This window comes from Balaenoptera acutorostrata, chromosome 3 (assembly GCF_949987535.1).
Source record: "Balaenoptera acutorostrata chromosome 3, mBalAcu1.1, whole genome shotgun sequence".
In the NCBI taxonomy this organism is placed as follows: domain Eukaryota; kingdom Metazoa; phylum Chordata; class Mammalia; order Artiodactyla; family Balaenopteridae; genus Balaenoptera; species Balaenoptera acutorostrata.
Genome location: NC_080066.1, coordinates 16,504,666 through 16,529,157, shown reverse-complemented (window position 1 = coordinate 16,529,157; position 24,492 = coordinate 16,504,666). Strand labels below are relative to the sequence as shown.

Sequence of the window (24,492 nt, the reverse complement as noted above, 5' to 3'; positions counted from 1 at the left end):
AACTGCTATATTAGAACAGTGCCTGGTGTGTTGTAAGTGCTCAATAAAATATTCATTGAATGAATAATTTTGGAAGTGACATTTATTGAGTACTTACTGTAAGCTAGGCATCATTCTAAGCATGGGAAATATGGTGGTATATAGCAGTACATGAATAAAACAGTTGGAATACAGTGGGAATTCTTGTACTTTCCCCAGTGGAATTTATAAGCCATTAAACCATAGTCATCTCCCCAAAAGTGGATGTACTGGACTCTGATACTCCTCACAAATGTGACATTTTAGAGTGCCTACACTGAGATTATTTTCAATCAATGTGGTTTGTAAACTTTTATGGAAACAATCCAAGTTAGTCCCTGGCATACTAAGGTACTTAAAGCAAATGAGATCTTTATTTTGTGTCTTAGGTGCTTGTCAGAGAGTCTGGTCTGGATTATACTATTCTTCTCTCTCAAAAGACAGATGAAGACACTTCATGTTTGAGAGTCATCATCTAAGGTTCTTCTCAACTGGTATTTCCACAGGTGGGTTGAGGGTATGCAGAGATACCAAGTCCTTGGTCTCCTGCAGTTGTAGATAGGCTTGTTCAAGGCCATTTGGAGGGACACGTGTGGGTCTGAAAAAGTCTCCAAAGATCTGGTCCAAGAGATAAGTGTATCATGAATTTTCTGGATTTTCTAATGTAATACCACCAGAAAGTTGGATTGATGCTTTAGATGACATTAATTTTCTGTAGAAATTCCCACAAAAAATTACAAAATATGTCCTAAGGTTTTGTTTTTAGAAGATTGTTATAAAAAAAAAAGCCACATGGACTAAATATTTAGCAATATTCATTATGTTGTTAAATATTCTTAATGAGGTTACTGGCAGGAGACTTTCTCTCTCCTGAAAATAAGAAACAAATTGGTAGCAATCATTTTCTTTCTTTTCCATTTCATGAATAATTTTATTATTTTTTGTGGGAAGCCAAATGTTAAATTTTGTGCTTAACTGATGTATATCAAGAATTTAAAACTATATTTTCTTCAAATGGCTAGCATTTTTGTAACGGGAGTGTACCCTAAAGATTCCTTTAAAAATATGCTTTAAAGTTGCCATGGAAATGATAGGATTGAGAAAAATACCTATTTGGCTTTTTTCCCCCTTTGACTTTATAATGAAGCTACAAAACTCTGATATTTGCCAAGGGATAATATAAGAATGGATCTTTTCACATCTTTGAAAACATAAAAGCTGCTTGAAATATTTTCTATCCAAAAACCTTCTCGACTCCACATTTCCCACCAGGTCTTGTCCAATTTCTCTACGTCCTTCACTAGCAAACTTCTTTAAAATGGTAATGAGCACTTTCTGTTTTCTCATCCTCTACAGAACTCCCTCCAGCAGGGCCTTCTTTCTACATCCTCCTACAGCTGTTTCTCATCCATGTCCTCCACGCTCCTAAATCTAGCGGTCAACTCCCCGTCCTCATCTTACTGATGGAGCAGCAGCATTTGACATCATCAGTTGCCCCTTCCTCTTTGAAACTGTGTCTGCCTTTGGTCACCAGAATATCATTCCCTTTTTATTTGTACCTACCTTACTGGACTACTGCTTCTTTGTTGTCTTTGTTGGATCCTACTCAGCTTTAAGACCTCAAATATAGGAGTCTCTCAGGGTATCGTTGTTGGATCTTTCCTCTTCTCTGTCTATATTCACTCAACTGACTTATCTTGACCCAGAGATTTGACTCTCAAATGTTATCTGTTTTTCCCTTAAGCCCCATATTTCAAATTATCATAAAATCTTGTCAGCTCTACTTTCAAAATACATTCTAATTTTGAGCTATCAATTAAATATTTTTAGTCCAAGCCTCTATCGTCTCTCACCTGGACTGTTGCATCAGGTTTGTAATGTGTCTCCCAGCTTCTCCTCTTGCTCTGTGCTCATCCACCCCAGTAAGAGCTTACAAATGAAATACCAAGTGCTTACCTTGGCAAGTAACGTTCTCTATGAAATGGTCTTCACCTGCTTCTCTATCTGCATCTCTGGCCAATCTTGGCCTCACTCACTCGCCTTCAGCCACTCTTGCGGCCCTGTGGCATCTCAATCATGCTAAGTACCCTCGGCCTTGGCACACAGGGATGCTTCCGCCAGAAGCATTAACGCGCTCGCCTCATAGCTCACTCTCATTTCAGGTTTTCTATATAATGATACCTGATCCAAGAGTCCTTCCCTGAACCTTTATCAAACACATGAGCCCTGCCAGCATTTTAACTATCTGTCCTCTTACCTGCCTTTATTTTCCTTAGAGTACCTATCAACATTAATTACCTATTGATTCAGTTGACTGATCATTGCCTTTCTCCAGTAGAATGTAGGCTCCCTAAAAGCAGGGTTTACCACTCCCCCCCCCCTTATTTTGCATTTATAGTCTCAGTGTTAGAAGAGTACCTGACCTGCAGCAGGTGCTCAATAAATTTTTTTTTTCAATGAACGAACAGAAGAAATAGTAGATGGTTTTCAGTGTATCGGTATGGAAGTATTTGATTTTCTTATTTAAAATCTATAAAATGCTGGTTGTGGCTCTACGATTAATCAACTCTATGACTCTTTACCTCTTTGTTCCTTTGCTGAGCTCATACAGGGTAATGGAAGATTCATTCTAAATGGGCTTTGCTAGAAGACTCTCTTCCTGCTTGGAGTTCTACTGGAAAACTGATCCACCGCTATCAAGAAACATGATTTTAGAGAAATTTCCTCTGCAACACCACTGAAGATCTCTCCTACTCCAACACTGATAGATCAGGGATTGAACAAGATCAGCACCCTTTGGTCACTTCTTCACAAGGGCAGGATTTATTTTCAACTCCATCTAATTATTTTCTGGAACCTTCTTTTGTAGACTCATTACTGTGTTATTTTATGGGAGGATGCTGGGGGTAAACTGCTCTAAAGCAAGGATATATTGAAAATGTTTCCTCTGTGGCCAGATTGTCCAAATTTGACTTTGGAGTCAATATTTTTATTGGATATTTAGTGCTTATCAAAATCACTTGCAGCCAAAATAAAATGTCAATCAGAGGCATACATTATACTGCTAGAAATTCAAGATTTCATAGGATTTTTGTGATGTATGGTATGGTATGACAGAAATTATATTGAATATGCCACTTCAAATAAATCCTGAGGATGGAAAAATATAATTTTTAATATTTGCTAAAAATATATTATTCTCTAGCAGTGAATGCCACCGTCAAAATACATAACTAATTTTAAGCTAGATCCCAAACGAGTAAATACATATAAAATTTCAAATGTTGGTATGCACAGTAAAAAACAAACAAATAAAAACTAAAAGAACACTGTAGGCAGACCTGTTTTATATAAGGTGGTCATAGACAATCTTCCAAGTCTGAGATATTAGAATCAAGACCTGAAGGGAAAAAGAAAAAAAAAAAAAAAAAAAAGACCTGAAGGGGAGGAGGGAACAGCCTGCAGGTCTGTGGAAGAAGAACTTCCAGGTGAAATAATAGCAAGTGCCAAGGTGTAGAGGTGGAGACATTCTGGGTATTGTCCAGGGAAGCAATGAAGCAGATGTGTTAGGGCAGAGTGAATGGGGTCAGGAGTGGTGTTAGATGAGTTAAGGAGGGTGGTGGGGGTGTAGGTGGTGTAGGACTTTTAGACCACTGTCATGACTTTGGCATTTACTTAGTGTGAGATTAGAATCCAAGACAGGGTTTCCACTGGAGGAGAAACGTGGTCAGGTTTCCTTTAAGGGAGTGACTCTGCAGCGAGGAAAATTGACTGTATAAAGAGACAATATAAAATGAGAAGGAAAAAAGGAAAACCAGTTAGCAATCTCTGTACAAAAGAGAGGTAACTTTAGCTTGGAAACAGTAGAGGTGGTCAGATTCAGGATCTATTTAGAAGCTGATGGGTCTTCTGATGGACTGAATGATGTTAAGTGAGAAGACAACCATGACTGAGACTTCTTGCTTGAGCAACTGGTCAGAGGGGATTGCCATTTATTGAGATACAAAACAGTGTGGAAGGAGCCACTTTCTGGTTCATTTTCAGTTAATTTTTGAATATGGTATAAGGTAAGGGACCAATCTTATTGTTTTGTGGATATCCAGTTTTCTCAGCACCATTTGCGGGAAAGACTGTCCTTTCTCAATTGAATGGTCTTGGAAGTCTTGTCGACTCCATTTGACCACATTTATTTCTTGGCTCTCTATTCTGTGCCATTGGAGTATATGTCTGTCTTTATGCCAGTACCACACTGTTTTGATTACTGTCTCTTTTTAGTAAGTTTTGAAATCAGGAAGTGTGAGAACTCCAATCTTGTTCTTCTTTTTCAAAATCGTTGTTTATATGTGCACAACATTGTGTAAATTTTATATATATATCTGTATATATAACATTATATCTAACACTGTGTAGGTTTAAGGTGTACACCATGATGATCTGATACATGTATATACTGTGAAATGATTACTTCAGTATGGTTAGTTCATATAATTTGATGCTATTTTATTTATTTATTTTTGGTATTATTTATTTATTTATTTTGATCCTTTCAGGATCTTAGTTCCCTGACCAGGGATCAAACCCAGGCCCCGGCAGTGGAAGCTCAGAGTCCTAACCACTGGACCACCAGGGAATTCCCAATGTTATTTTAAATATGAATTGTTTTCTTAATTTCCTTTTGAGGTTGTTCATTGTTATTAAATAGAAATAAACTAATTTTTGGTGAATCCTTCCCCGCCCCTCATACAGTATCTCTTAATATCCTGTGAAAGTAGTGTTCTGAAGAGCACAGTTTGAAAAATACTGCCCAAAGGGATATCCTAATTTTTATTGTTGTTGCAGAGACTTTCTTTGAACCTATTTGCTTTTTCACATTATTTGGAGAACTTTCCTTATGTAATTTTTAACATTTATGATGAATCATGTTCTTATTTATTTTGAAGGAAAAAACCCTACAGAATTTTAATAATGCCCATAGTCCAATGAAAGGTAATTTATCCATCTACCAGAACTCCCTATTTATTTACATTTCACTAATTCAAGGGATGAAGTTCAAATTTAAATTCTATTGCATGTGAACTATATGACTTTGGGCATCCTGCTTCATGATTCTGAGCTTAAGCTTTCTAAACCTGTAAGACAGAGTAACAGCATCAGGCTTATTTTTGGTATAATCAAAAAATATACATATGTGTATGTCACTTTAGATGTTTCCGGTTGGGGAATGAAGAATGTGGATTGTATTTAGACTTTGATCTTGGTTCTTTATGTTCTAAGTTATGGTATTAAACTTTTAAAAACTTGCTTTATACCCTAAAAAATGAAGACGTATATGCAGATCATATGGTCTAATAATACCATTCATTCATTTCTATTATTTAGGCTTGAGAGTGTTACTAGACTTATTAATTTCTCTGATACGGTCTGACAAACTGATGTTTGAAAGCACAAAAGTGAGTGGTACTTTCTGAGGTGGGGGAGTTAGATGAGACATTTCTAAACATGATTTCTAGGAAACACTGTTTGAACAAACTAGTAAGTGAAAAAGAGTCAGGTCCTTGCTTTGTGGTAGCAATATTCCCTTCTCTTCATTATAAAATGCAATCATTTAATTTTATTTATTTATTTTGGCTGCACCACGTGGCTTGCAGGATCTTAGTACAGTACCCTGACCAGGGACTGAGCCCGGGACCCCTGCAGCTCAAGTGCAGAGTCCTAACCACTGGACCACCAGGGAATTCCCCACAATCATTTTAATATAGCCCAACACACTGTGTAAGAATAAACTCATTAATAAGGATAAAACACCACTGAAATCACTGACTGAAGAGGCTTTACCTGAGATCTTTTATTTTCCTTATTCAAAATTGTAGATTTGCCCCCAAAGGTTGTAATTATTCTTGTCTTTAATCTCAGTTCTCTGGAGAAGTTTAAACTAACTTATCACTAGCCTCAGAAGTGGCATTGCTGTTATCTCCATGGTGATAACATGCTTTCTGCTAGACAGAATATAGTTGCTGTTATTTCTCAAAGGGCTTACTTCCCAAGCAGGAAAGTCCATTCTAGTGTAAAAGATTCTAAAGGAGAAATGTCAGCAGTATGCGGTTTCTTATTTCTTAACTCTGGTTGGAGGTAGGAAGAAGAGGAAAGAGATTCTGGTTCCCTGAGAAGTCACTGTTATCAGAAGTGATGCATGTGTCCAGGTGCCGTCCCTGTGTTTCCGAGGTGCCTGGTGTCCTGCAGGCAGCTCTGTCCCTTGCTCAGGCTCAGTGAGACGGCAGGATTCCATATCATCGCTTCATCCCACCCGCCAAAACCCTCAGTCCCAGAAGGGTCCCCACAGTCGGCTGTCTCTCTGTCAAAACCACAAATGCTCAAGGATCCATTCATCCTTTCCTTCTTTTATTTGTTGACTTACTCACTTGCTCATCAACATGTATGTACTGAGCACAACGTGTAGGGCATTTCTGGGGATACAGAGATGAAAACAAAATTATGTCTTCAAGGGAATCTCAGTCTATTGAGCTGATAAACAAGTAGGTAATTCAACTCCAATATGATTATTGTCAGAGCACAGAGGAAGGACACCTTATCCGTGAGGTGGAGGGAGAAGGTTACACTTGAGATTAAAAGATAAATGCACTTTTTCCAATTTAAGGAGTGAAGTTTGAAATCCCAGGCACAGGGGACATCTCGCGCGGAAGCACAGGGCCGTGGCACCAGGCAGTGCGCCACGGTTGCTGGAGGATGGACGATGCTCCGGCTGTTTACACGGAGTCTCTGCTGCAGGTGGCCAGGCGGCTGCCTGGCCCTAGTCTATGAAGGAACAGGTGCTTCCTCTTCCCCATCTCCAGGGCACTAGCGCCCAGGGGCAGCTGGGAATTGAGCCTGATGTCTTGGCAGATGGCAGGGTTGGGTGGTTCCTGTCCAGCTCCACTTTCAGAAAGTGGCCATTATCGTGCCCTTGATCACCTTATATGCATCTCCTGGAGTGATCAGACTTTTTACTATGACCTTCTTGGCCTCTGCCTCACTTGACGATCTGCACGTCTCTTTCAACAACTCACTGAGGTAAAATCTTTACCGCTGGTGGGGCTAGCTAAGCCTTCTCCCCACATCTGCAGCTCTGCGATTACTCCCTGCAGGCCTCCTGTGAGGCTGCATATCCTCCTTATCTTCCCATAATGGCCAGTTGGTGGACAGCCCCCTCTTTCAACTTCCATCTGGGTCTTCACAGGGATAGAAAAAGAGACTGTTCCAGAAATAAGTTAGAGTTCAACACTTTTAAGAGAGTAGAGGACATAAAGGGAGTATAAATGGCCAATAGGAAAATAAAACAGTAAACAGTAGCAAAGAAGAGAAAATAAACACTAAAAATAGTAGAGTGGTATAGTCTTTATATATATTATTGAAATACATATAATTAAAGTGGTGGCTCCAAAGCCTTCTAGGAAGGGATGTAGCTACACTGGTTGTCTGGACAGATGGATAGCAATTATGGCTTAGAACATGTATTTCACGATAATGGTTTTAAAAACATTCCATATCTATTAATTCTTTACACAAACCCTCCACCATAAGAGTCCTCAAGTATAAAAATAATTTTGGCTTTATCTGTCATTTACCTTTATGGTGCAATCTGATACTCTAGCAGATTAGGGATGTCCTGAAAAGAGCTGCTGAGGGTATGATGTGGGAAGACACTGCGAGGGGCTTGCTGGGAGGAGGAAGTGTTCTGTCTCCACCCCTGAGGCTTCAGATTAGAGAGAATGCAGACATTCTTTAGGTGGCTTGCTGGGACTTGTTGAGGTGGAACTTTTCCCCAGTGTTCTGCAGGGGCTGGGGACAAGGCACTGACGGAACCCCAAGGTGCTGGCTTCACAATACACAAACTTCTAATCCATTTGCTCAAATACAATCCAAGTAATGGAAAGAAAAATAAAATCAGACAATCTAGTCACTGGACAGCAATAAGTTAAAGTAGTCACCATGTCGCCACTGGAGTCACAGCCTCACACCTTTGACAGGGATTAGTGTAAGATTTCTAGGTGAAATCCAGGCCACTGGGAATTCCCTACGGGACACCAAGACAGCTGCTAGGGCTCACAGTCGCCATGTTTGCTCTAATATATTCCCCTTGCTCCAAAGACAAAACTTGGGTAATCAACTAGTGAATTTTGTGCAATTTTTCATGAGTTTCCCAGCAGTTTCCCCCTCTTTTTTTTTTTTTTTTGTCAGTTACCAGATGCTAATATGCTAATATGATGATGTTGGCTTAGATGGGGATCATAAATATTCAAATCAGTTCCATGAGTGCTTGTTATGTGCCTGGCTGTGGCTCCGATAAAAGATGAGTAAAACACAGTCCTGAGCCTCAGAAAAGCAGGCTAATTGTTTGAGAGGAATGCTAAAAATGAGGTATGATGTTGTCTCACATTTATATCAGAATTATATCCTGAAATACTGAAATTCAGGGCAGTGTATGACAAAGGACCCAAATGAGCATCCCAGATAAGGAATTTTAGTATTTATGTATGGGTAGCAGGTCACATGAGCGTGGATTCACAGTAATACAGGAAGTTTTGGTGAGCTAGTTGTGTCAACAAGAACAGAAATGATCAGGAAAAAAAAAAGCTAACAGGTAGCACTTGTTTGGGTTTTTTTTCTTTTTTTTTTTTTTTCAACTCTGGTCCTGCGCCTCATCCCGTGTCCCCATCTCAATGACACTGCCTGCGGTCACCCAAACTAAGAAATGAAATCAGCCCCATCTCTCCTTTCCCCACGTCCACTTTAACTCCTATTAATTCTAGCTCAATAATATGCCATATCCCTCCCTCCCCTCTAATCCCTCAAGGCTTCTTTGTGGCCTTGGAACCTTTACCCTGGCTTCCAGGGTCCTTAGTGGTCTGTCTCCTGCCAACGTCCTTGCTTGTTGTCCCTACCTTCCACCCCAGAGGACATCTGCAAGCTCTAACAAGTCTGGCATGCAGGTTCAGGGGTTCTCTCCATAGGTCCCCAACCCCAACTCTCTTGACCTTAAGACCAGCTTAAATGCCACCTCTGAGAAGAGCCTCTCTAAACTCCAAGATTGCACTGAAGACCTCTCCTATCCAACAACTCCCCCATTAGAGTTCCAATGACAAAGGACTGCACTTGCCTGTGTACTTGTCCCCACTGTGCCATTCACTGGCTGTCAGTACCTATTTACTCACCTGCAGAAATGGAGGTAAAAGAGTTACCTAACTTTGGGATGCTTTGAGGATGAAAATGAGCTAATAATAATGTAGCACTCAAGTTCTTTAACCTAGTGCTAAAGTTTCCACTATTGCTTCTCTTTACTAGACTGAGTTCCATGAGGTTCATGCCGGCTCACTCAAAGCTCTGCAGAATGCACTGCCTGTTGATCACGAACGCGCTAAATTTATGGACCCTTCTAGGTCTGAGGTCATGAAGACATAAACAAGGGCCAAGCGTGGAATGACTCCACACACACACACAAAATCAGTTCCTGGAACACTTTTGGGCTTATAGCCCCACTTGACTCCATGACAATTCACCTAAATCACCTAAGCCTGGGGAGACTCCCAACTTTCCTCCTAATTCACACCCCACCCACCTCATTCACAGGCACGGGTGGGGTGAGGATATAATACTTTATTCACTCTAACACGGGCCGAGGGGATGTAATGAGGGGGAGGTGGGCGCGTTTCCAGGGACCCCGGTAGGGGATCCTCCCTGTCTCCCAGTTCCAGGGCAGCCAGGGCCGCCGTCCCACCCTGAGACGCAGGTGGCGGGGCGGGGAGTTGTCCAGGTTAACGCAGCCCCAGGTCGGAATACCACCGCGCCCCTCCCCAGTTCGCACTCCGCGGAGATAAGAATGGCGGTTCAACTGCACTCAATCTGGACAGCGCTCGGTGGCAGTGGCTCCGGCGGGTAGCTTTAAGTCTCGGCCGCCGCCCGCGCAGATATAGAGACGGTGCATGTGCGCGCAACGGTGGCAGACGAAGTGCGAGCTGAGGCGGAAGCGCCGGCGGCACTCGGCACGTGGGTAGGGCCGCTCGCCTGTGTGCGTGCACGCATCCTCCGCCAGGTTGGAGCGGTGGCCGAAGCCCCGGCCGCCCACAGCGCAGCAGCGCGGCTTCTCGCCCTTGTGCACGCGCAGGTGCTGTGCATAGTTGGAGCTCTGCGCGAAGCGGCAGCCGCGTTGTGCGCATGCGTACGGCTTTTCGCCCGTGTGGCGACGGCGGTGCTGCGGCAGGTTCGAGGCGGCTGAGAAGTGTTTGTCTCATTCCGGGCGTTCGTAAGGCAGCTCGCCCGTATGCGCGCGGCTGTGTTTGGTCAGCGCCGACTTCTGCGAGAAGCGCCGGCCGCACTCGGTGCACGCAAAGGGCCGCTCGCCCGTGTGTATGCGGGCGTGCTTGGCCAACGTGGAGCGGCGCGCAAAGGCAAGGCCGCAGTCCCAGCATGCATGTGGGCGCGCCGGGTACGCTGACGGCGCTGGCGCCTCGCTCGGGACCTCCTTGTTGTCCATGGGGATCTTGAGTTTCACCACTTCATACTTTTCTTCACCCTCATCCTCCTCACCCTTCACCAGCAGCACCATCTCTTCTTGCATCCTTTCCTCCTCCTCCTCCTCCTCTGTCTGCTGTTCACCGGGCATCTTGGTGTCCAGCCGCAGGTTCGGGCGCTCGCGCTGCCCCAGGCCAGGGCGCCGGGCCCATGCAGCACTTGTGATGTGGCAGACACTTTTCTAAGTTCTTTACTTTGGGGACTTAACGTGGTGGTTCAGTGTAAGACTCCACGCTCCCAATGCAGGGAGCACAGGTTCGATCTCTGGTCGGGGAAGTAAGATGCCGCGTGCCACACGAGGCAGCCAAAAGATAAATAAGTAAAACAAGTTCTTTATTACATTACTCATTTATTCCTTGCAAAAACTATGGGGTATGTACTATTATAATCATCCATGACGGTAGTCTCTGCTCTTAACTGCTAAATCCCATTGCCTCTCTCTCCAATGGGTACAAGGCGTGTTTATGAAGAAATTTAGATAGCATTTGGAAATTCTATATTGTATGTGAAGAGAGACAGTGCCATCTCTATCCTGTGGGTAGCATTTAATTGTTTCTTCAACATAGCATATTGTTTGAGTTAAGGATAGATAATATACTTTCAAAATAGAATGATGACAGATAAATTTTAAAATTTTCTTCCTTGATTTGCTTTTAAAAGAGCAGAGATAACGTCCATCTATTTATTCAAATGCCTCTAAAATGATAGTTTATATTTTCCAGATATAAATTTTGTATTTTGAGATGTCGATTTATCAGACCTACTATTTGCAATTGTAAACATAAGTGATTGATTCATACTATATACAGACTCCAAAGGAGGACTTTTCTACATATTAGATTAATTGATTGTAGGTTTTGTAGCAAAACCCACACATTTTCCTTTATACGGTGGGCAATTTGTCGAACAGCTTTTGGGTAACTTACTAATGTGCCAATAACCTGTTTTCAGCTTCACTGTGATGAGTCCTCAGTCCTTATGTCTGAAGACAGAAAAAGACCCATAGAGAAGAGTATATCACTTCTCCAGTTCTTAGTATTTAAGTGGTGAATTATACTTCTAAAGAGAGAACAGTCTCATATTTGGCATCTGTTATTAAATATGTGGTTTCCATCTTCTATGGGGGTAAATTTTTAAGTTGTTTCATAAAAATTCTAACACCTGTATTAGTAACTAATCAACACTGATAGAAGTGTCGAGCATTTTAATTAATATCATATCTGACTGGACTTGTTCTGAGTTTAATGATGGGAGAGAGAAAATATTAATGACCTCAAAATGAATGTATGAAAACATTTTATTGGTCTTGTCCCAATTATAATTTCTTTTAACTTGGTTTTTAGTTTGAAGCATATTATTTTTTTTCAAACAAGGAAGATACAGCAAGGATATATTTATTTATTTCAACACGGATTGGTTGATTTTAATTAATTTTTAAAGAAGTACAGAAAATGGTCTTATTAATGTGTAATGGAATATGATAGCTCTTATTTTAAATTTTTATTTGAATTTTTCATTTGTTGCATTGAGATGTTTTGGACACATTGAATATTCCAGTGCAAAGTTTCAAGTTCTTTCTTTATGGTTATTTGCAAAGAAGGACAAGAATATTAAAGATTCTTTTTTATTTTTTTAAATTAATTAATTAATTAATTAATTTATGGCTGTGTTGGGTCCCCGTTTCTGCGCGAGGGCTTTCTCTAGTTGCGGCAAGCGGGGGCCACTCCTCATCGCGATGTGCGGGGCCTCTCACTATCGTGGCCTCTCTTGTTGCGGAGCACAGGCTCCAGACGCGCAGGCTCAGTAGTTGTGGCTCACGGGCCTAGTTTCTCCCCGGCTTGTGGGATCTTCCCAGACCAGGGCTCAAACCCGTGTACCCTGTATTGGCAGGCAGATTCTCTGCCACTGCGCCACCAGGGAAGCCCTAAAGACTCTTGATGAAAGAGGCTGATCTTTCAGGAAAAAGCCTCTTCATTCAAGCGCTTTCCAAAATTTGCTTTGGGAGTACTGTTTGTCATTTAACTCTTGCTTGTGTTACCTTACTTATACAATCAAATTATTTCATTTCCTTGCAGGGATATGTGTCTTAATACACCATTTGTAAAAAGATTTAGAATTTATGGGTGAAAGATTTTAGTGAATCTATGACATGTAGACAGAACAGACAAAGTGAACTTCAGAATTGCTGGGACATAAAACACCAGACTGATTATTTGTAGAGTCTAAAGTCACTAGAATTATCTGGCGAAAGGAAAAGAAAAAAAAAAAAAAGTATGTTTATCTCCGAATGGTATTCATTGTATATTTACTCAGTGATTTCTATGATTTTAATAGCAATATTTTCCAGAATAGATAATTTTGTGACATGCAAATAAAAATGATCCCCGATTTATAATAGCAAAAATATAGTTTGATAAGTTGCTATGCAGATTGCTGACTTTCTAGTCATCATAGACCTTAAGATAAGGAATTTAGTTAGTTCTCCATGTGCGTAACATTTAAATATTAACATAATAGAAAGTGCAAAACTTTAGTTATGTCTTTTTTGTCAAGACTGTGTAGGGTTGCATGAATTGTTGAGAAGAATGTGCATGAGAAGGAAGAGCAATAAATGAACATTCAAATATGTACTATTTCTGATTATAGAAATATTGTATTTGCAAAACTATATTGTTGGAGGGAGCTTCAAGATGGCGGAAGAGTAAGACGCAGAGATCACCTTCCTCCCCACCAATACATCAGAAATACATCTACATGTGGAACAACTACAAAAGACCTACTGAACGCTGGCAGAAGACCTCAGACCTCCCAAAAGGCAAGAAACTCCCCACGTACCTGGGTAGGGAAAAGAAAAAAGAAAAAACAGACACAAAAGAATAGGGACGGGACCTGCACCTCGGGGAGGGAGCTGTGAAGGAGGAAAGGTTTCCACACACTAGGAAGCCCCTTCGCGGGCGGAGACTGCGGGTTGCAGAGGGGGGAAGCTTCGGAGCCACAGAGGAGAGCACAGCCACAGGGGTGCGGAGGGCAAAGCGGAGAGATTCCCGCACAGAGGATCGGTGCCAAATAGCACTCACCAGCCCGAGAGGCTTGTCTGCTCACCCGCTGGGGCAGGCAGGGGCTGGGAGCTGAGGCTCGGGCTTCGGTCAGATCCCAGGGAGAGGACCGGGGTTGGCTGCGTGAACACAGCCTGAAGGGGGCTAGTGTGCCATGGCTAGCCAGGAGGGGGTCTGGGGAAAAGTCTGGAGCTGCCAAAGAGGCAAGAGACTTTTTCTTGCCTCTTTGTTTACTGGTGCGCGAGGAGAGGGGATTAACAGCGCCGCTTAAAGGAGCTCCAGAGACGGGCATGAGACGCTAAGGCTGCTGCTGCCGCCACCAAGAGGCCTGTGTGCAAGCACAGGTCACTATCCACATGTCCCGTCCCGGGAGCCTGTGCAGCCCACCACTGCCAGAGTCCCGTGATCCAGGGACAACTTCCCCGGGAGAACGCACGGCGCGCCTCAGGCTGGTGCAATGTCATGCTGGCCTCTGCAGCCACAGGCTCGCTCCGCACTCCGTACCCCTCCCTTCCCCCAGCCTGAGTGAGCCAGAGCTCCTGAATCAAGTGCTCCTTTAACCCCGTCCTGTCTGGGTGGGAACAGACGCCCTCAGGCGACCTACACGCAGAGGTGGGGCCAAATCCAAAGCTGAACCCCAGGAGCTGTGGGAACAAAGAAGAGAAAGGGAAATTTCTCCCAGCAGCCTCAGGAGCAGCGATTAAATCCCCACAATCAACTTGATGTACCTGCATCTGTGGAAAACCTGAATAGACAATGAATCATCCCAAATTGAGGCAGTGGACTTTGGGAGCAACGATATATATATTTTTTCCCCTTTTTCTCCTTTTGTGAGTGTGTATGTGTATGCTTCTGTGTGTGATTTTGTCTGTATAGTTTTGCTTTTACCATTTGTCCTAGGGTTCTGTCTCTCCGTTGTTTTTTTTTTTTTTTGTACAGTTTTTAGCACTTGTTATCATTGGTGAATTTGTTTTTTGGTTTGGTTGCTCTCTTCTTTCTTTCTTTCTTTTTTTTTTATTACTTAAAAAAATTTTTTTAACACTTATTTTTTCTTTTAAGAAGGGAGTGTCAGGATATACTTAAAGTGATGAAGGAGAAAAACCTACAACCAAGATTACTCTACCCAGCAAGGATCTCATTCAGATTTGACAGAGAAATTAAAACCTTTAAAGACAAGCAAAAGCTAAGAGAATTCAGCACCATCAAACCATCTTTACAACAAATGCTAAAGGAACTTCTCTAGGCAGGAAACACAAGAGGAGGAAAAGACCTACGATAACAAACCCAAAACAGTTAAGAAAATGGTAATAGGAACATACATATCGATAATTACCTTAAATGTAAACGGATTAAATGCTTCAACCAAAACACATACACTGGCTGAATGAATACAAAAACAAGACCTGTATATATACTGTCTACAAAAGACCCACTTCAGACCTAGGGACACATACAGACTGAAAGTGAGGGAATGGAAAAAGATATTCCATGCAAATGGAAATCAAAAGAAATTTGGAATAGCAATTTCTCATATCAGACAAAATAAATAGACTTTAAAACAAAGACTATTACAAGAGACAAAGAAGGACACTACATAATGATCAAGGGATCAATCCAAGAAGAAGATATAACCATTGTAAATATTTATGCACACAACATAGGAGCACCTCAATACATAAGGCAAATACTAACAGCCATAAAAGGGGAAATCGACAGCAACACAATCATAGTAGGGGACTTTAACACCCCACTTTCACCAATGGACAGATCATCCAAAATGAAAATAAATAAGGAAACACAAGCTTTAAATGATACATTAAACAAGATGGACTTAATTGATATTGATAGGACATTCCATCCAAAAACAACAGAATACACATTCTTCTCAAGTGCTCATGGAACATTCTCCAGGATAGATCATATCTTGGGTCACAAATCAAGCCTTGGTAAATTTAAGAAAATTGAAATTGTATCAAGTATCTTTTCCGACCACAACGCTATGAGACTAGATATCAATTACAGGAAAAACACTGTAAAAAATACAAACACACAGGAGGCTACACAATACACTACTTAATAACAAAGAGATCACTGAAGAAATCAAAGAGGAAATCAAAAAATACCTAGAAACAAATGACAATGAAAACACGATGACCCAAAACCTATGGGATGCAGCAAAAGCAGTTCTAAGAGGGAAGTTTATAGCTATACAAGCCTAACTTAAAAAACAAGAAACATCTCAAACAACCTAACCTTACACCTAAAGCAATTAGAGAAAGAAGAACAAAAAACCCCCAAAGTTACCAGAAGGAAAGAAATCATACAGATCAGGTCAAAAATAAATGAAAAAGAAATGAAGGAAATGATAACAAAGATCAATAAGACTAAAAGCTGGTTCTTTGAGAAGACAAACACAATTGATAAACCTTTAGCCAGACTCATCAAGAAAAAAACGGGAGAAGACTCAGATCAATTGAATTAGAAATGAAAAAGGAGAAGTAACAACTGACTGCAGAAATACAAAGGATCATGAGAGAGAACTACAAGCAACTATATGCCAATAAAATGGACAACCTGGAAGAAATGGACAAATTCTTAGAAATGCACAACCTTCCGAGACTGAACCAGGAAGAAATAGAAAATATGAACAGACCAATCACAAGCACTGGAATTGAAACTGTGATTAAAAATCTTCCAGCAAACAAAAGCCCAGGACCAGGTGGCTTCACAGGCAAATTCTTCAAACATTTAGAGAAGAGCTAACACCTATCCTTCTCAAACTCTTCCAAAATATAGCAGAGGTAGGAACACTCCCAAACCCATTCTACGAGGCCTCCATCACCCTGATACCAAAACCAGACAAAGATGTCACAAAGAAAGAAAACTACAGGCCAATATCACTGATGAACATAGATGCAAAAATCCTCAACAAAATACTAGCAAACAGAATCCAACAGCACATTAAAAGGATCATACACCATGATCAAGTGGGGTTTATCCCAGGAATGCAAGGATTCTTCAATATACGCAAATCAAACAATGTGATAAACCATATTAACAAATTGAAGGAGAAAAACCATATGATCATCTCAATAGATGCAGAGAAAGCTTTTGACAAAATTCAACACCCATTTTTGATAAAAACCTTCCAGAAAGTAGGCATAGAGGGAGCTTTCCTCAATATAATAAAGGCCATATATGACAAACCCACAGCCAACATCGTCCTCAATGGTGAAAAACTGAAACCATTTCCCCTAAGATCAGGAGCAAGACAAGGTTGCCCACTCTCACCACTATTACTCAACATAGTTTTGGAAGTTTTAGCCACAGCAATCAGAGAAGAAAAAGAAATAAAACGAATCCAAATCAGAAAAGAAGAAGTAAAGCTGTCACTGTTTGCAGATGACATGATACTATACATAGAGAATCCTAAAGATGCTACCAGAAAACTACTAGAGCTAATCAATGAATTTGCTAAAGTAGCAGGATACAAAATTAATACACAGAAATCTCTTGCATTCCTATACACTAATGATGAAAAATATGAAAGTGAAATGAAGAAAACACTCCCATTTACCATTGCAACAAAAAGAATAAAATATCTAGGAATAAACCTACCTAAGGAGACAAAAGACCTGTATGCAGAAAATTATAAGACATTGATGAAAGAAATGAAAGATGATACAAATAGATGGAGAGATATACCATGTTCTTGGATCGGAAGAATCAACATTGTGAAAATGACTATCCTACCCAAAGCAATCTACAGATTCAGTGCAATTCTTATCAAGCTACCAGTGGCATTTTTCACAGAACTAGAACAAAAAAATTTCACAATTTGTATGGAAACACAAAAGATCCTGAATAGCCAAAGCAATCTTTAGAATGGGAAACGGAACGGGAGGAATGAGGCTCACTGACTTCAGACTATACTACAAAGTGACAGTAATCAAGACAGTATGGTACTGGCACAAAAACAGAAATATAGATCAATGGAACAAGATAGAAACCCCAGAGATAAACCCACGCACATATGGTCACCTTATCTTTGATAAAGGAGGCAAGAATATACGATGGAGAAAAGACAGCCTCTTCCATAAGTGGTGCTGGGAAAGCTGGACAGCTACATGTAAAAAAATGAAATTAGAACCCTCCCTAACACCATACACAAAAATAAACTCAAAATGGAATGAAGAACTAAATGTAAGGCCAGAGACTATCGAACTCTTAGAGGAAAACACAGGCAGAACACTCTATGACATAAATCACAGCAAGATCCCTTTTGACCCACCTCCTAGAGAAATGGAAATAAAAACAAAAATAAACAAATGGGACCTAATGAACCTTAAAAGCTTTTGCACAGCAAAGGAAACCATAAACAAGACAAAAAGATAACCCTCAGAATGGGAGAAAATACTTGCAAATGAAGCAGCTGACAAAGGATTAATCTCCAAAATTTACAAGCAGCTCATGCAGCTCCATATCAAAAAAACAAACAACCCAATCCAAAAATGGGCAGAAGACCTAAATAGACATTTCTCCAAAGAAGACATACAGATGGCCAAGAAGCACATGAAAAGCTGCTCAACATCACTAATTATTAGAGAAATGCAAATCAAAACTACAATGAGGTATCACCTCACATCGGTCAGAATGGCCATCATCAGAAAATCTACAAACAACAAATGCTGGAGAGGGTGTGGAGAAAATTGAACCCTGTTTCACTGTTGGTGGAAATGTAAATTGATACAGCCACTATGGAGAACAGTGTGGAAGTTCCTTAAAAAACTAAAAATAGAACTACCGTATGACCCAGCAATCCCACTACTGGGCATATACCCTGAGAAAACCATAATTCAAAAGACACATGCACCCCAATGTTCATTGCAGCACTATTTACAATAGCCAGGTCATGGAAGCAACCTAAATGCCCATCGACAGACGAATGAATAAAGAAGATGTGGTACATATATACAATGGAATATTACTCAGCCATAAAAAGGAACGAAATTGGGTCATTTTAGAGGCATGGATGGATCTAGAGACTGTCATACACAGTGAACTAAGTCAGAAAGAGAAAAACAACTATCATATATTAACGCATATATGTGGAACCTAGAAAAATGGTACAGATGAACTGGTTTGCAGGGCAGAAATAGAGGCACAGAGGTAGAGAACAAACATATGGACACCAAGTGGGGAAAGTGGTGGCGGTGGTGGTGGTGGCGTGATGAACTGAGAGATTGGGATTGACATGTATACACTAATATGTATAAAATGGATAACTAATAAGAACCTGCTATATAAAAAAATAAAATTCAAAAATTCAAAAAAAGTAAAAAGATAGTATGTTATAATTTACTTGATTCTGTTATTTGTACATTTAGTTTATTTCTACTTGATCCTGTAACAATTTATGTATAATTAGCATCTTGGTGTATAAATCTTTGTCATCTCCTTCTCATTATTTCCTTAGAGTGATTCCTAGAATTGAAACTACTGGGTTGTTTATTTATTTAATGATTCCTTGAGCAAACATTCTTTGAAAGCCAGCTTTCTGCTATGAAACATTTTTAAGGCTTTTGATACATATTATAAAATTGCTATCCAGTGTGGTCATACCAATTTATTGGTGATTATGCCAAATAAACCTACCTCCTGTTATTTATGCCCTTGTCTAATTCCTTCCATAATGAATAGGCTTGACCTGTGTAAATCAATATTTTATTATAGAAATGTTTTATGGCTGGTCATAAAAGACATTGTGGCATTTCCTTTGCTGTCTCTTAAATCCCATGCTCTAGAGGAAGCCAGGTGCCATATCATGAGGACACTTACGCAGCCCCAAAGAGTGGTACACGTGGCAAGGAACTAAGGCTTCCTGCCAAGAGCCAGCAAGGACCTGAGGCCTCCATCAACAGCCATAGGTGTGAGCCATCTTGCAAGCAGACCTTCCAGCCCTGTTTCAGCCTTTAGATGACTGCAGTCCTGGCCAACACTTCGATGGCCACTCATTAGAGCTCCTGCGCCAGGACCACCCAGCTAAGCCACTGCTGGATTCTTGACCCTCAGAAACCAAGTAAGATAATAAATATTTGTTGTTTTAACTTGCTACATTTTGGAATAATTTGTTACACGTCAATAGATAAATAATACCCACCCCTACCAGCAGTTGGGATAGAGTCCTTGCTGACATTGTCATTTGTAGGCTAATTTGGCAGATAAAAATCATCTTATTGTTTTATTTGCACATTTTAGTTAATAATTTCCTCATGTTTATTAACCATTTTTTTCACTTCTAATTTATAGTTATGTCCATCCATTTTGTTTTAATCAGTGTTTCATTTCTTTCCTGGAATTTGAATTTCCATTAAGAACCAATACAACAGCATAAAGATAACAATAAAAACCATAAAGAAGCCTCAGAAATGCATAATTCAAAGATTTTGTTAGATTAACTAAGGGTCTAGATTTGGACAAAAATTAACTCTTAAAGGTGCAGTTTGGTATTTCTCCTGGTACCTTCTTTGGTCATCAAAGCAACTGTGTACATTCCAAAAATGCTACAATATTTCCAATCTACATGCTCTTCCTACAATGTGAATTTCACACTCTTTCCATTAATTGGTAGGGTCTGTGAACTCCATCACCTTGAACCTGGGTGGACTTGGGTGTGTAAGTGAGGCTATGTAACTTTTGAGTTAGATCATAGAAAATGATTCTTTCTGGTTCTCTTTTGATGCTCACCCTTGGAACTTAGCTTCTCTGATGCAAGGAAGTCCAAACTAGTCCACTTGAGAGGACACCAGGAAACACCACTCATAGGCTTTTCTGGCCAACAGCCCGGCTGAGATTCTAGTCAACAGCCACCATCAATTGCCAAATATGTAAGTGGAGATGCCTCCAGATAATTCCAGCTCCCAGCCAAAGAGTCATCTCCAATCTTTGAGTCTTCCCAGGTGTGCTGCAAACATCTTGGAGCAGAAACAATAAAGTCCACCCTGCCCTGTTCAAATTCCTGACCGACAGAAACTGTGAGCATCATACAATTATTTTATACCTCTAAGTTTTAAGTGCTTTTGTTATGCAGCAATAGTAACTGGCACAGCAACCATATAAAGAAAGGTAGGTGATTCAGATGGTTTTAATCCTCATTTTGGTGCTGAGGAAGTACAAGCAAAGACAGAGAAGGAAGTGATATTTTCAGGGTCTCCTAATAAGTTAGTGTCAGTACAATAGTGGATTATTTCCACCATTGGATGCTATTTCAAAGTTATAACTAGTGGTAAAAATATAATGGAAACATTTTACACCCAATCATTGACTCAGAAATATTTACTGAGTAGTACTTCTAGGTTCCAGGCACTAAATGAGGTTTTAGGGTTCAATGGTGAGCAAAAAGCAGGCATGGGCTCCACCTACATGATTACAGTCCAGCACAGGAGATATACATTCATCAAATAATCACACAAGACTTAACGACTTGGCACATCAAATGAAGGAAATTATAACAGTGCTCTGAGAGGAAGAACAAATTAATAGAGATCAGGAAATTTTAAAGAACTGGCATTTAACTGAAGATGGGTGATTGTATTTAGCTGTACTTAGGTTTTCTTTTTCTCACATTATTCAGTTTTTTATTTGTTTATTCACTTTCCATTAAATTATATACTGCCTTAGGCCAGAAAGTGTTTCATTTGAATAACTCCACAGAGCATACTTATGCTCCTACTTATGCTCAGGCTTCTGCAAATGACTTAATGGAACACAATGGATTTAAAAGTAATTTAACCTAAGTTTCCATTTCTGTAATTGTTTCACAATGCTGCTTTTATGTCACTCACCTCCAGGGCTTAGCTGAGGTCTCTGTATCACTTGCACAAAGCTGTTCTGATGAGTATGAGAGTTTGGACCCTGATCTGCAGTGGAGGAGTCAAGTGGCTGATGAGCCATGCATTTATTTGGCAAAATGATGGGTTTTGTTCACTAGTAACATCAGGGCCTCCTGTGCTATTAAGTACGCAGGGACATTTAGTGTTCATGAATTGGTAAACCAGGAATAGTTTATGAAGATTTTCAGAACTGAATTTGTTCTTACTAATAATGTAAGAATGGAAAGAAAGAGATGAGTAAGATCCAAAATCCCAACATTCTCTAAAACTCATTTTATAACTTACAACCTTATTAGGATTCTCAGTACTATATAACGAAATTTCTATGAATGAGTTGTAACTTTAAAGGAAGACTCCCAGACTTAGAGGGTCTGGTGGGACACAGGATGGATAGGCAAGGAGGTGGCAGTGGGAATGGAAGGGAACATGAGGCAAAACCCCTGGGCTCTCCGGTTTAGTCAAACACTGATACTCCATCAGGGCTGTAAAGAGCAGATATTCCAAGATGAATATCACTCCAGAATTGCCCTCTGATTTATAGTCTCCTTTCTTTTGGGAGACCTATCGATTGTGGTACTGTGCCTCTCCTAGACTTGCTGAAATACAGTCCCTTTATCTTCTTGTCAAACGCCTTAGCTCTTGAAGGACTGAGCAGTAGTCGAGGTGGACAGAATAGTAGCAGGAGCTGTGATATAGCAGGGTTGGGGACCAAGAGATGCCCTGAAAGGATGTATCCTCTGGCATAGTTTCTGATTTGCACCAGGGACAAATGGATGGTGCAATAGTCTTTCTAAAAGCTTGAGTTAAATTAAAGCTGTTTCTTGCATTTGAAGTTAACTTATCTGCTCTGATCAGTTGTATGGCAGGAAGGAAGTACAGTCATATCTGAGACTCAGAAAAGGTTACCTCACATGTGAGACAAGATTATGAGCCTTTAGCCCATGGAGATGTCATCTGGGAAGTCATGGAGCCAAAAGTCTCATAAAAAGAGGATTTCACATTAGATACACTTACTGAAAGGGCTGATTGTTCTATATTCAAGGAAACTAGTAAACCAACAAAATTTGTTTTCAACCTGTTTAATCAGTCAATGACAATTCTATAGGCATGGTAACAACCAACAGACCTGGTTTACGTCTCTTTAGTCGACTAATAGCAAACCACTTCAGTTAAACACACATCTAAAAGCCAGCCATGAATGACAGCTTCACATTTTGAAAATTGGACAATTGATGGTGGAGTCATTCTGATGATCATGCTTCTAAGAGGCTGATGGTAACCCAGTCCCATCTCTGTAACCAAAATAAAACATGTCCACATCAACTCATTCCTGCTAACATAACCAACAAAGCTCTGAAATGAATGCTTCCTTAAAACCCTGTATAAAATCAGCAATTTATTTTGTCCAGTAAGACTGTGCTTGGTCAGCATAGCTCTCCCTTACTTAGCTAAACAATAAATTCAGTTTTTAGTTTCAGATACCAAGATGCTCTTCCTTTGATGGTTTCAAAAGCCGACATGGGATAGAGCATACCATAGAAATCCAGAAAGGAGATGAATTGGGCTTTCTTGTGCTCCGTCTTGGACAAGGGACCAGACTTCTGATGCATGGTTATTGAGAGGATCTAGGCTCTTCTGGACTATTTTCCAGGATGTTTGTAAACATAGTGAACATAGAATAAACATAGTAGACATAGTATCTTCTGGAATAAAAGGCAGGGTCGTTTGGTATGCTAGGAGGAAGGAGGCAGATCTTTAGAAGAGAGCAGATCAGGTGAGAGAAAACAAGGTGTTGAATTAATGGAGTAACAAGGGAGATAAAGGGGATGCCAACTGGGCTGATACCTTCCATTTGTCTCTCCAGAGCCTGTTCTACAGAGTGTTAGAATCCAGAGCTGAACAGTTTGGACTATATCAATGAGTATTTTTACTTTCTGACTTCTAATTAAGTTCAGACAATGATGTGCCCTGGCTGGACATCAGAGGAATGAAAGAGGATGAGCTCAGGGTATCTATACCTCCTTCCCCCCCACTCCCCAACACCACCACCAGCTCCTTCTGTCAGGGATTGTCATGGTCTTACTGTGACCTAAGGCCATAGCTCTCGTTAGGTAGCCTTCTCCAAGTAGCTTCCTCTCTCCATTAACAATTTTCTACTCTTGTTCACCTTTTAAACCTAGGGGTAGTAACAGATTCTGCCCCCTCCCTCCACATTATTGTATCTGTATCTTTATTAACCTCTCTTCAAATTGCCCAATTTGAGTGTGTCGTCCTAGTTCCTGACAAGACCTAATCAGTACACTATCGATGCGATGATGCAAAGGCAGAAATGATAAGATTCGGCAACTGACTATGTTGGAGCAGAGGAGGGGAAGAGGCAAAATCTGTGTTGTTTAACTAGTAAATAGAGGCTATTACAGAGACCAGAAAACCAGGAGAAAGTTGAGAAGAAACTCTGGCAAATTAACTTTAAGGAAATTGTGTTTGAGGTGTGGGCAGTTAAAATATAAGATTGGTGCTCAGGGCAGAAAGCAGAACTAGAGTTATAAATATATTAATCTATATAAGGAGAATATAGAAGTCATGGGAATGATTGAAAACAACCAAGGAAGACTCTACAGTAATGCTACTAAGCTAGAACTCAGATAGCCCAGACATAAAGCAGGGTGATAACCCAGCAGCATAAGGTATCACCAAGTCTAAGTCAAAGTAATTAAAATATTTACTTGTGTTACTCAAATGTTATTAAGGAGACAATAAGTAAATAGTAAATGCTTTAAAATTTTTTTCATGGATTATTTCTCCACTGACAATTTTTTTCCCCTTGGTAGTACCTTCTTTTCACCAAGTACATTCACATCATAAAACTTCCTTTCCTCCCATCCCATTTTCCTGATCTCTTTATCACAAAATTCTGAAAAGGGGGTTATAAATGAAAGTAGTGATAAGAGGTCAGATTT

At 40.4% G+C, this 24,492-nt stretch overlaps 1 pseudogene; it reads right to left on the bottom strand.

Moving 5' to 3' along the window:
• Positions 1-9,910: 9,910 nt before the first annotated feature.
• Positions 9,911-10,726, bottom strand: LOC103009951 (zinc finger protein 771-like; annotated as a pseudogene).
• Between the last annotated feature and the right edge of the window lie 13,766 nt (positions 10,727-24,492).